General features: G+C 47.3%; 1 long non-coding RNA gene across 1 annotated transcript; it reads right to left on the bottom strand.

The window, feature by feature from the left end:
* Positions 1-4,974: 4,974 nt before the first annotated feature.
* Positions 4,975-12,455, bottom strand: LOC108499646. The gene is made up of 3 exons (XR_001875612.1): positions 12,361-12,455; positions 5,270-5,442; positions 4,975-5,158 (listed from the first exon to the last, which is right to left on the bottom strand). It is a non-coding gene; the product is annotated as an uncharacterized LOC108499646 (long non-coding RNA).
* Between the last annotated feature and the right edge of the window lie 1,318 nt (positions 12,456-13,773).

Below are 13,773 nucleotides of genomic sequence, written 5' to 3'. Positions count from 1 at the left end.
TTATTCCCACGCACGGCTCTATCTCGGTACGTGCAACAGCTGGAATGCAAAGGGCTGGAGTGCAATTTATGGAGTGCTTTGTGATGCCAAGGGACGAGGAGAACAGCAGGATAGTATTTATTATCAGTATTTTACATTAGAGGAGCACGGCTCATTGGTAGTTTACATTTCTGGGGCACCTTTCATCTCAAAAGATAACAGAAGCATCCTGGCTAATAAGGGAGGGGGGGAGGTTAAGCCAAAGCCTTGCCCCACTGGCTGTACCCAGGCAAATAAATATATATAAATAAATATATATATATATATATATTAGGGACCAGAGCAATTCAAATCACCACCTTTAAGTGCAGCCATTTACAGAATCACAAAAACAATCTTCCCCCCAGACCTCTGAGTGAACCCTTGCAGTGCCCACCCGAAGAAATAATCAGCATTTAGCAGCATTTCTCTCCCTGCTTTGTATCACCATGTGGGCACTCTCCACTTGCACTGTATAAAGAAAAAAAATAAAACACAGGCAGCCTAAATAGACTTTGGACAAGGAATGGAGGGACAGGACAAGGGGGAATGGCTTCCCACTGCCAGAGGGCAGGGTTAGATGGGATATTGGTAAGGAATTCTCTGTGAGGGTGGGGAGGCCCTGGCACAGGTTGCCCAGAGAAGCTGTGGCTGCCCCATCCCTGGAAGTGTCCAAGGCCAGGTTGGATGGGGCTTGGAGCAACTTGGGCTAGTGGAAGGTGTCCCTGCCCATGGCAGGGGGCTGGAATTTGATGATTTCTAAGATGATCTTTTGATCCCTTCCAACTCAAGCCCTTCTAGGATTCTACGGTATCTCTCCCCATTGTGTCAAGCAGAGACATCACCAACAATAGTCACTTACAAACCCTAGTGCATCAGGGACTTGCACAAAATAGCCCAAGGGTGACAACTCTGCCTTTTTTTAGGATTAGGGTCACAGCAGTTAAGCAAAAGAAAAACCACCATGCAGAGCGGGTATAGTTTTACCTATCAAGCCACACAAATCCCTTCCAGATCCCGTCCAAACTCTGCTGCTGACACAGAAAATGAATTTTGCCTTGCACCCTGTGGCAAAGAGAGCTACAAGTTGCCTTTTCCAGACACAATTGTTTACAGCATGAGTAACACAAAACGTTTTTCCCCCACATAAGGGCAACCATCTGAAGGCCCTGCTACACCAACACTTAGGCAGCACCAAGCAAATGTTTGGTGACATTTCCCTACTGCCATCTCATTAAATGAGCTCTAAAAAAACCAATAAGTACTGCTCTGGTGCTAGTTAAGTCTATTTTAACAGCAGAAATATCCACCAGCAGAGAGTGAAGCGAGTCAGGTAAAAGTAACAGGAGAAGAGAAAATACAAACTTGAGCATCCCCCCTCTCCTCCAGTGAAGAGCAATGCCTTGCTGTTAGCAATTAAAGAAACAAAAGCTACGAGGATGCTGCCACCCCTCTGCACACAGCTCTTCCCAAACCTCGGATGTGGATGACAGCTACTGGATCCACACTGTGCAAAATGTTCCTCCAGAGGTTTGAGACCTCTGTCTTGCACGTTGTGGCGCTGACAGCTCCGAGTCACCAGCGGGAGTTGGGATTCTCCAGCAATTCCAGTGGGATCCCTCACTCCCCCCCTGCTTCCCAACCACCCCTGACTTGCTTTTGGGATGAATTTGGAAGCTTTGCCTGGTAATTAGGGAAGTCAAATTGTCCAGCCCTGACCTCCAATCTCCTCAGCCCCTCCATTTGATGATGTTGCCCTTGCAAAAAGGCTGCCAGTATTTTGGCAGGAACGGGCTGCTGAGCAACTGATAACATGACAGAGAATTACATCCCCGCAGATTGAAAAGGGATGGTTTGAATAGGGGAAAAAGGCACAAAGGATTTCATGCTCTGGTTTGGAAATTCAGCAGCTTTTTCAGAGTAATTTCTGGACAACCCTGTGATTTTTACTTTTTTTCCGATCTCATGTTTCCTTCCCACTGAATATCGCATGGTTTCCTCCAGAACCCAGCTTAAAACTAGTAGAGGCTCACTCCAAAGCAAAATTCTTCTCTTACCAGTTCTTCAGACCCAGGGGAATGATTACAGTAGAAAGGAGAGGAAGACAGAAATGAGCTGGGGGCTGATCCTCAAAGATCAATTAAGTCTCTGGCATCCCTCATTTTGATGATGCTCCTCCCTGGGCTCCAGCAGGCAGCGTGATGCATCTCCTGCCCAAAATGCTAAGGAAAGAACACACATTACTGCCTGCAAAGAGGGCACGTCAAGATCAATGGCTTGTTGCAGTACCCAGTGTCGGAACAGTCTCGCTCCACCTCCAGACGGGTGGTAACAAGCCCTACAAAGCAAAACATCTTGCACCACTGAGCTGTCTGTTGAGTTTAATCTCCAAAAAAGAGGCACTGCCCAGAAAAAAAACAACAGAGTTTGCTTTCAGGCAGGTAGGAAGATGGTGGTGGGAGAGCGCAGCAGCTTAGAACTGTAAAATCATAGAACGGTTTGTGTTGGAAGGGACCACCTCGTTCAACGCCCCTGCCATGGGCAGAGAACCTTCCACTAGACAAGGTTGCTCCCAGACTCATCCAGCCTGGCCTTGAACACTCTCAGAGACAGGGCATCCACCACCTGTCTGCGCTTGGTGGGCTCAGCTGGGATAATGCTCCATAAGCTGTGGTACCACCTCCCCAAAGTGCCTCATCACCTTCTCCAGCCCCGCAGTGGCCCCTCAGTAACTCCTGCCACTGGGTTATTCAGGGTCCCACCTGCTCACCTGTGGAGCCCAGGATGGCCAGGGAGGGCTGGGATGCTGCGTTGGGCACCACAGGCCTCCTTACAGCCCCACCATGAAATCCTGTCTTTAGGATCACCAGATGTTAAGGGGTTGTTCTACCTATTCCTGCAAGGGTTTTCCATCAGTTCTTGTCACAATTTCCAAACCAGGGCATTCCGGGAGCTGGAAGGGGTGAATAAATTAATTTTTTTTAATCCAGTGACTCTCTTACTTGTGCTAAAAGTGAGAGAAAAATAGCTTGAGTCAATGAGAAACAGATTTTGGGGGGGAAGGGAAAGGGGTTCAGCAAGATGGAAAAAGAAAAAGTTTGCTACCCCTACATGTTTTGTTTGAATCAAAACAAAATGTACTAGTTCACTACCAAGTCTTGTTTAACCTTTTCTCCTTCTAACTGTTAACTGTATTTTCCAAACAAAAAATTAAAAAGCTTCATTGAGAAGATGTCAAAATATTTTGGCATTTCCAAAATGACACATTTCATTTTGTCATCTCACATGAAATGCCTGGACATTAAAAATAAATTAACTCTCCCTGGGGATTTTCAACATGTCCACTTGCCAAATTCAATTTAAGCTTATGCACAGTTCAGGCTTTCCCAAATTCAACTTTTGAATTCACAGAATCACAGAATGGTTTGGGCTGGGAGGGATCTTTAAGACCATCCAAGTTCCAAACCCCCTGCCATGGGCAGGGACACCTTCCACTAGCCCAGGTTGCTCTAAGCCCCGTCCAACCTGGCCTTCAACACTTTCAGGGATGGGGCAGCCACAGCTTCTCTGGGCAACCTGTGCCAGGGCTTTCCCACCCTCACAGTATAAAATTTCTTCCTAATATCCAATCTAAATCTACTTTAATTAACTTACATTGGAAGTTCAGTTTAGTTTTGGTCCAGACTGTGATGCTGATACCCTCAGATGAATGATCCACCTCTGTACATTCCCAAAGCTTGATCTCCAGCCAACATCTCAAGCCTGGAAGTATTTACACCTCATGAAAATATTATATATGAAGAGAATGGGTTAGCCTATGACCTGAAAACAGCCTCTCAAATTATTTTAACATGTGTTTCACTTCTAATATTCTGCTGTCATTCATGGGGATTAATGGCTTTTATTAACCACCTGATTTGAAGGCACGGGAGAAAACTGTCTCCCCGTGCACAACTCAGAGGGAACGTTATTTATCTGCTAGTGCTAACACATAATAAAAACAATTTCTGAGTATATCTCACCTCCCATACACAGATGACCATGTCATGCCATGAATGATTTGCAAGGCTTTGGAGGCAAGACAAAACCAGACAGCGATGAGAACCAAAGGCATCGTCTCACAACCCCCCTTCATACGAGTAACACTTGTGCAGATAAGTAAATCCATCAACCAAAAGCCTTGGTGAAGACTTCTGGGGACACATGGGTAGTCACACCGATTCTTGCTTTTCCATAGGCTGGTGGTGGGACTCAGCAGAGACCCCAGACCGGCTGCAGCGCTCACCAGGAACTTGGGCTGTCCAACACGGCTGTAGGAAGCTGCACCCTGCTTCTAGAAGATGTCACATAGAATCACAGAACAGTGATTAAAGATCATCTAGTTCCACCCCCAACTACCATGGGGATGCTACCTACTGGGTCAGGTTGTTCAGGGAGGCTTTAATCTGTCACCACTCTGGTGTGACCTTGCTGAGTGACTGATGGACCAAAGTGTTTCTGAGTCAGTCCAGCCAGGAGAACCTGTCCCCAGGCATTGCTAACAAGGTACCTACTTTGTCCAACAGCAAGAAATCTGAGTATAGAGTCCCCTGCCATCAGTAACACCTTATCCCCATTTTGCTGTGGGGGCTCTGGATGGGTTGCTTTTCCTGTTTTTACCTCTTAACATTGCCATTTACTCAAACTGGAAGCACTTAGCACCAAAGATAAACCTGAGAACCAGACAGATAACCAACCTACAAAAGACTTCACTCTCCCTCTGTAAAGTCTAACCCAAGATATCCTTGCACTCTCCACCAAGACCCTGAACAGGGCTACGGGAGGTCTGAAGCGCCGACTCTCCTCCAAGCACAAGCCTCACATTGAACTGCACACTAAAGAATAACTCATATGTTTATACACCTTGCTTTCACAGCACGGTGCTTGTAGGCTAGAGGCTCAAGTTCCTTCTTCTGATTCACTCCTTGAGCGAGTCAAACTGTTTATTTGAACTCAAATCCACATGAGGTGCAGAACAGCTCAGGCTTCAGCTCAGTGCCAGCTGCACTCCCATTGTCCACCATATAAAAGCAGGTATCCTGGCATGGACACGGGAGGCACGAAATACAGAAGAGGACAAAACACTGCTTTTGTAAGACACCTGCGGAAAAAAGAGAATTAATGCAATAGCAAAAGAAGGGGAAAAAAAAAAAAAAAAGGAGATCTATATTTTGCTTTTCTTCCCTGTTGTCCTTTCTCTGGATCCCTTTACCTCTCGCCTTTTTGAGGTTAGGGACAGAAGAAGCAGCCTCTTCGCATTCAGCCTTTCCTCCATTCTCCACACTTCTGTATTTAATCCATGCCCTTCTGCAGATTTTTAACTTTCGATGCCTGAAGCTCAGCCAAAATCTCTTATTAACAGAAGTTGGCTCTTCACCTGCTGAACTACAAAAAAAATTAAAAAGCAATCTTATGAGAAATACAGAGCTCCTGGGAATCCTAGAATGATTTGTGTTGGAAGGGGCTTTAAAGATCATCTAGTTCTACCCACCCTGCCATGCGCAGAAACACCAGACCAGGTTGTTCCAAGCCTTGTCCAACTTGGCCTTGGACACTTCCAGGGATCCAAGGGCAGCCACAGCTTCTCTGGGCAACCTGTGTCAGGGCCTCACCACCCTCACGGCCAAGAATATCCCATCTAACCCTGCCCTCTGACAATTTAAGGCTATTAATACAGCCATTAATTTAAGGCTGCTCATTTTCTCTGGACTCCTAAACTGAAAACCTGCGCTTTTCATCAGCAGGAATCCTCCAGCTGGAAATCAAGGCAGTGAAGGAAATCCTGTTGAGCCTGCCAGGTGTGTGAGTGCTGGACCAAAGCACTAAGGTGGCGCATCCAAGACTTGATGCACATGCACTCTTCCAGGCAAGATGCATTAAAGGTTCCTTGACTCTTTTCTTCAAGAACGAGTCCAGACCTTGTTGATTGGCACAGCAAATAATTTCGGTAACTATTTCGCTCATGTAGGAGTTCTCTGTCATTGCAGGCAAGTGGAGTATCCACTGCATGAGGTATTTTCTCCCACCAACACCACATTCAGAAGCATCCCACACATGAGCAGCAACTCACAAAAAGGAGCAATGGCAAGGAAGAGCTCCAGGCTTCGGGAAAGGAGTTCCTGGACACACGTTTTGATGTTTGAGGTATAAAATAAATGTACTTCCTTGCAAGCAGTATCTGATGAGCTCTGCTCAAGATCACATCCAAGGAGCAACAGCCCCTGGAGTATAGTAGAGAATAAATGGGCTCTAACAGGGTATTTGGCTGCTACATTAGTATTAATCCCCTCAGCAGCTAAACTGTAGGAGGCTCGTGAAACCTCTGCCTTTTCCTCACTGTATCAGTGAAAGGTCCTCAGCAATTTCCATCCAAGCAACTGTGCTTTGTGAATAACGGGACCATTCATGGAGTATAATTTTATGACCTCATTCAGGCAATTTTAGCCAAATTGTGTTTTCTCTTTTGAAGTGCAGCCTTTGGTGAGGCGAGATTGTTCGCAGCCACAGAAGCAACAAAAATACACATTTTTTATTTCCACAATCTGGGGGGTTTTGTGTAATTTATTTCCAGAATACCTGCTGTCCATCAGAACAATGTTTCTCCTCTGACAGAGCCTATAAGCATCACTCAAAGACCATGGTATCTCACAAGAGTTCAGTGGAAAACAAGCGGAAAAACTCCCTGGGCAGGTATCTGAAGTTTTCCCATCTGAGGATGGGAGTGGATTAACTGAAAGGAAATTAAATAAGCTCTAAGGTCTCAACTCACTGCTGGTACAAGCAGGTGCAAATCCCAACACAGAGCCAAAGCCACATCCACAACATCTCTCTGAAGGCAGCATGATTATCACCGTAGGAAACAACATCACAGAATGGTTTGGGTTGGAAGGGACCTTAAGGTTCATCTCATTCCACCCCCAGCCATGGGCAGGGACACCTTCCACTATCCCAGGTTGCTCCAAGCCCCATCAAACCTGGCCTTGGTCACTTCCAGGGATGGGACAGCCACAACTTCTTTGGGCAACCTTGTGCCAGTGTTTGAGTGCACATCAGGATGTAGGGAAGAGTCCTTCAATCTCTTGGGGCAAAATAGTCACCTGAATTAAGGTGTGACAGCACTAAGGCAGTTTGGTGAAGAAGAAAACCAAGAAACAGCTATCCTGGATCTACATCCCATTGCTTTCCCAGTTTTCCTCTACATCTGCATCCCTTTGCCTGTTCCATCTCACAAGGTGAGCTCTCCAAATGCTGCATCCTGCAGTTCTCTGAGCCTCAAGTCCTACCTGCTGCCAGGACCTACCTACAGTGAAGAGGCTGGCCTCCCATCTTCTATCTCCTTTCCACCCCAAAAATTTAATATGATGTTTTGCTTCATGCCAAGATCTGTATCTGAAGTAATCCTGTTCCACTTATCGCAAACACTGTCATAACCAAAGCATAAGAAAGAAGAGAGAAACAGAGATGGAGATAGAGAGAGAGATCCCCCTCCTGGCATGTCTCTGAGACAGGAACCACTCGTGTGCCTGTAGACCAGCAGGAAGGTATCCACCAGCTGAAGAAGGGACACCAAAATGACAGCATGGTAGGTTTTTAAGGACAAAACAGGGGGAAACCATGGCCACGATACAAGCAGCTACTTTCCAACCTACTTAAGGCAGATTAAAACACAGGAACAGTTTCTTGGCTGGCCCCTGCCTGCAGTAGACCAGCAATAGAATTTGAACAAAACCCTGGTTGCGTTCCAGGTCTGATGCATTTAGGGAATTTGCGTGTTGTCCCTGAAAGACCCTACCACCCCAGGCACAGCACACACTCTCACAGACACCCTTTGGCTCTCACAGTTACTAAATTTACTAGAAAAACTAAACAAAGCTGTACTTCCCAGTAATAAAATCCTTTTCTGATGGCATCACTGCAGACCCCACTCATGGATTAATCCAGAGGCTGCCCATTACCTATTAATTAGAGGACATTATTACGCAAATAATGAAAATGGATTAAACCCTCACTTATTAATCTAATACAGTCTCTTCCTTGCTGTTCTCGAATACACCCCAGGCAAGCAGCTACAATTTTTGAATCATAAAAGTGACAATCTATGGGCTGACACTTCTTTAAAGGATATCTTTAACATCCAAATAAAACAAGGTAAAACCGCCTTGTCCCCCAAGTGCACCAGCAATAATGAGTTGCTAACCCAATCTCCCCCAGCCTTCTGGGTTGAGGGAGATGGGATGTTTCCTTCCCAGAAATCTCACCCCAGGGGATGCCAGGATGCTTCTCCCTGTCGAGCATATCTGGGCATCCACAGTCCTGGCCAGATATATCTCTGGCCTTCACCCAAAGCAGCCTTATGGGAAATACAGAGCCCCTGGGAATCACAGAACCATAGAATCTTTTGGGATGGAAGGGACCTTTAAAGGTCATCTAGTCCAAATTCCCCTGCCATGGGCAGGGACATCTTCAACTAGATCAGGTTCAGAGCTGGTCTTGAGTATTTTCAGGGGTGGGGCATGCACCACCTCTCTGGGCAACAATGGGAGGCACCATTTCATCCCTCTTCTTTCTCCTCCCAACAGCCACCCATCCATGCTCCCTAACAGCACTCTGTACTGCAGGGAGCAGATGGTACCTCCTAAACCACACCCTCCTCCTGAGATGCAGCATCTCCCCTGGCTGCCAGGTGGTTTTCCTCACGGTATGTGTGTGTTTTACGTCGCTCCCACAGACCCGCAGCACAGCTTTCGAGAGCCACGCTCGCTGTCACTGTGGTAAACCGCCCTTTGGCTCACATTTTTGCCCCTTGCACTTCTTTTTTTTAGCAGAGAGGGACCTCTCTTTTCCCCGGGCTGTGTGTGTGCAGAGCCAGGGCACGGCAGGCAGGGCTAGGAGTGCTGTGCACCACCGATGTCATCGGCTGCCCAACGTGAGGGACGGAGGCTGGACGCCTTGTTTTGCAGCTCTTGACATGACTCAGAACAGCCTGGGAATTACATCTGGAATAAGTGATTAAAAAAACCCTGACTACTCCTCCATTACCGTGCAGGGATAACGCTCCCAGCAGAGCCATCAGAGCTGCACCCTCGCAAATGACAGCAAAATTAGGGATGCTGCCCAGTGAGGATGAATTACACCAGAGGTACTGAGAGCTTGTGCTCCTCCAGACTGTCCATTGGATATGTGGAGATGGGAATAAGGGCTTGGAAAACCCACTGATTGGAGGGGAATCACCCAGCCTGCATTCAGTGGTGCTCTGAACCCCAGCACACAGTCACCTAATGCAAAAAGCCCTTCTCCAAGAAGCCAGTCTCCTCCCAGTCAGCATTTGCAGGCAGTAGCTGTTTGGAAAAACCTTCACAGGCATGGCAGGCATTTTGAGATGGAGGTGCCCAGACCCTCAATCATATTTTATATCTATCTGAAGCATTAAAATATGCAGCTTGGGTTTTCTTGGTAGGGAGGGAATCCTGGTGGGAAGAAGGAAACAGGATGATTTCAGAGGAATAAATGAAGAGCAGAGGAAGGCTTTGAAGGGGAAGGGAGGAGGCCTTTTGACTAAAAGCAAAAAAAAACCAGCAAAAATAACTTGCTCAGATGGTCTCCTGGGGATTTGGGCCCTAAAATTTCAGCCACCTCCACCTACAAAGGAGCAAAGAAGCCAAAGCATCAGACAGACCTGAAAGATCTACCCCTGTGATCACTAGTCCACAGGCATCAGCTGGCTTTACAAATCACTATCACAAGGAGTAGATGGCAAATTCCCTCCTATTTTTCTGGAAAGCTCCACACTGCTGTAGCCCCATCTTTCCAGGTGCCCCATAAACCTCACAGAGCTTGGGAGAAAAGCATCATTTCTGATCCCCCAGTTGGGAAAAAAAGCACAGGAATTCAATTACCAGATAAACACACTTAAGCCTATGTGCTTGGGTAGTCCCCAGATGGGATTAACTCACAGGCTTCATAGCTGAGGACCAGGTGCACAGGGATTCCAGCCCTTATTTAGGTACCACCAAAATCAGTTTAATGTATCTCATCTAGAGTGGCTTGGTCAAGGTCGTGCATGGAACCTGAGCAGAACTCACACCATGGAAGTCACCAGAAATTCATTGTGAAGAGCCCATAGAGGATTTAAAAGGGAAAATAAAACCACTCTCCCTCTCAAATTTGATTAAATTTGCATTAATCCAACCCTGTTCTGTTCTAAAACCCCAACCCATCCAAGCAGCTGGATCTCAAGCCTTGCCCTTTGCTCATTAGCAGAAATTAGCACCACAACAAACATTCAGCTCCAGCCTTCTCCCACCAGATGGGACTGAGCTGTGTGCTCCTCCCTTGTGCTGCCCATTCCAAGTCCTCTCTTTCTGGAGCCACTCCCACCTGCCGCCAACTACATCATACACGATCATCCCACCTCCTGACTGATTAATAATCATTAAGGCTGAAAAAGCCCTCCAAGACCATCAGGGATACCCTCTGACTGATCCCCACCTTGTCACCCAGCCCAGAGCACTGAGTGCCACGTCCAGTCGTTCCTGGGACATCTCCAGGGATGGGGACTCCAAAACCTCCCTGGGCAGCCCCTTCCAATGCTTAACAGCCCTCTCCATGAAGATGGACTCTCCTTGGCTATAGTTAGGTTAACTGGATGGCCAGCAGTCTAAGGTTCCCCATCTCTTTTTCACTGCCCCAAAACTCTTTCATCGACCTCTTTCATTCCAGGTGATTATCCCACCCAATTCGCCAATCTGTCACTGCGTTCTATAAAGTTTGAAAAGATCAAAATAACAATCTCTGGGGTCCAGAGGAAAATCCAAGCCATCCCTTGTTTTGAACTTTGTGTTTATTTTGCACAAGTTTTATGAGGCAATGATCTAAAAGTCTGGATGGTTGATGCGAGTCAGGGTCATTTCACTGCAGACTTTAACATCTTGGGAAAGTCAGGGATGGAAACATCAGAAGAACCACAGCTACTGGCTTTGGGCACTGGCTGAAGTTGTGTCACTACAATTACCCACCCATACTACAAAGAGGTCCACGGACCTTGCCAAGAGGGCATATTATCATGCTAGGCCAGCCACTACTGCTTTACTTGCAACATCAAAGACAATCCCTGCCCTGGAAAACCAAGGAGGTGCTCCACCAACACAGCAGTGGAAACACAAAACCTGGAGGGACCTGTTGTGGTCACACAGGGAGGTAGTGGCCAAAGGAGGGAGAAACCCAGGTGTGCCCCCAGGGGTACCTCACCTCCTGGGATGCATTTCAGTCCTCAACATCAGCTTTTTGCTACCTGTCCTCACCTTACTTCCCCCCACAGGCTGACTTGTCTGTAGATACCTGCCATGCAGCAACTGCAGGGATCAGCAGCATTCCCATCTGCACATAAGAGCTGACTGATGCCAGGATCCAGGAGGCATCACAGAGGGGTTTGAGTTGGGAAAGACATTTAAAGATCATCTAATTCAAACTCCTGCCATGAACAGGGACATCTTCAATGATATCCCCACCTATCCTGGCCTGGAATGTTGCCAGGGATAGAGCATCCATCATCTCTCTGGGCAACCTGTGCCAGTGTTTTACCAGCCTTACTGTAAAAACCTTCCTCCTTGTATCTAGTTTAAATGGACCATCTTTCATTTTAAAATCCATACCCCTTGTGATATTGCAACAGGCCCTGCTAGGACTGTCCCCATCTTTCTCAAAGCCCCTTTAGGAACTAGAAGGGGCTGTAAGGTCTCCCTGGAGCCTTCTCTTCTCCAGCCTGAACAACTCCAACTCTCTCAGCCTTTCCTAGTGGGAGAGGTGCTCTGTCTTATCTACAGTTCCCTGCAAGCCAAGGTGATCTCAGCAAACTCCAGCACATGGCAGAGGGACACATAACAGTCAGTGCTGTGGGACAGTGGTCCAACATGAGTAAAAAAGTGTGTGCAAGTGTGCTTGTGAGTGCTTTTGTGATTCTGTGGGCACATATTGTGCAACCACCTCCCCCCAGACTCACACATGCATCTTCCCATCTCCTCCAACACCAAGCACAGTCCTGCCTGGATGTAAATCCACACCACCTCCAACACCTTCATCGCCCAACTCTGTCCTTCTGCCCACTTGAGCACCACAGAATGGGAAATGGCCTTGAAATAATGACTGTAATTACAGCTTTGTAGGTCTTAAATGTAGCAGAGAAAGACAGTCCTCCTCTTCACGACATTCCCAATATGACATATCACAACAAATGGCCCAAGGGAAATCTGTGGAGCTGAACATAAATGTTTTAATGTGCTCATGATAAAGCTTCTCAGTACTTACTGTCTACTGCCAAGAAACAGGGCTGCTCCTCACACTTGCATCACTACCTAGGCATGCATCCTCACCTGTTGTACACCAGGAGTCCTGCAAAATCCACCTCCTCTCAGGAGTATTTATGACTTCACACTAAAAGAAGTCTATGTTCCTTTTCTGTTCCATTTAAAATAAAATAAAAAATTAGAGAGTGGACAGACAGCTACGAATTTCTGAGGTTTGACAGCCCATAATCAGGGATGAACTCGCCCGAAATAGAAGGAAACAACCAGGAAACAAGCCCCTGAACTGTTTCACATTCATTTTTAGCAAGCAAACCAGGTGAGCGCAGCAACTGCTATTTACCCTCTGAGTCACGGGAAACAGCACCCAAAACAGATGCCTTGCCCAAAAAAAAAAAAAAAATTATACAGACGATTTGAGCCAAGTCTCAGGGCTTGCAAGTTCCCTGTGAAATCCAGGCTTGGGATAAAGAAGAGCTCCAGGGCTGAGGTCAGGCTGCTGCTGGAACACCTGCACTTAGCAACGCATCATTGACCGAATTCTGCCCGGGGCATCAAAGCCCCACAGACGTCACCGGCTGCACAGTCTGGCCCAGTAACCCGTAATTTCTCTGTAATCAGAAGCAACAGGGTGAGAGTTTTAGTGGCCATACATAATTCATGTCTCCTGGCATGGCTGGGAAAGCGGGAGATGAACACACCACAGCCAGCAGCAAGGGCTGCAATGGCAAGGAATGGGACACCCCCATCACCAAAGACGAGCTCCAAGCGCCCTGCAGCACCCCAAAGGAAACTGGGAGAGTATTCCCCCTCTCTCCCTGCTCCCCCGCAGTGTATCCCAGATTTTCCCCCGCGTTCCCCATGCAGCAGTAACACATGGATAGTTTCACTGAGGCTGGTACCTACATGCTCGTGGGTGTCTGCTGCTCCTCAGCACGGACAAGGGCTGAGCATCTTGGTCCCACACAGCCCCCCTCCATCACAGAGTATGAAAAAAGCCAGTTGAGTAGTTGATCAGCTGTAAGCACCATTCAGTACTCTAACTATGGCACGCCCCACACCCTCAAGGTCTCTGTGGTAGTTTGAGAATACCCTGTGGAGTTGCTCCCTTGCAGCCTATTGCTGCTACTTATTTTCCCACTCCTATTGCCAGTCCACCATCGGCCTCATCATGATCATCACAGCTCGTTTCCTGCTATTTGACCTCCAGTAGGCACCCCCAGACACCAGATCCACCCCTCACCCCCGCTGTGACACCCCCACACACACACTATCCCCACACCCAGGGAAGCTGATTTTATTCCACTTTTCCATTTATTCTCCCCTGTGTGTTCTTCCTCAGCCCACTCTGATCTTTCCTTTACTCCACTTTTGGTTTTAGACATCCCTGGAAACTCCTGAGAGCAAAACTTACACC

The sequence above is a fragment of the Lepidothrix coronata genome, unplaced genomic scaffold (assembly GCF_001604755.1).
Source record: "Lepidothrix coronata isolate B3197 unplaced genomic scaffold, Lepidothrix_coronata-1.0 Scaffold77, whole genome shotgun sequence".
Classification (NCBI taxonomy): domain Eukaryota; kingdom Metazoa; phylum Chordata; class Aves; order Passeriformes; family Pipridae; genus Lepidothrix; species Lepidothrix coronata.
Note: the sequence above shows the minus strand (reverse complement) of the source record. Positions and strands in the feature narration are given on the sequence as shown.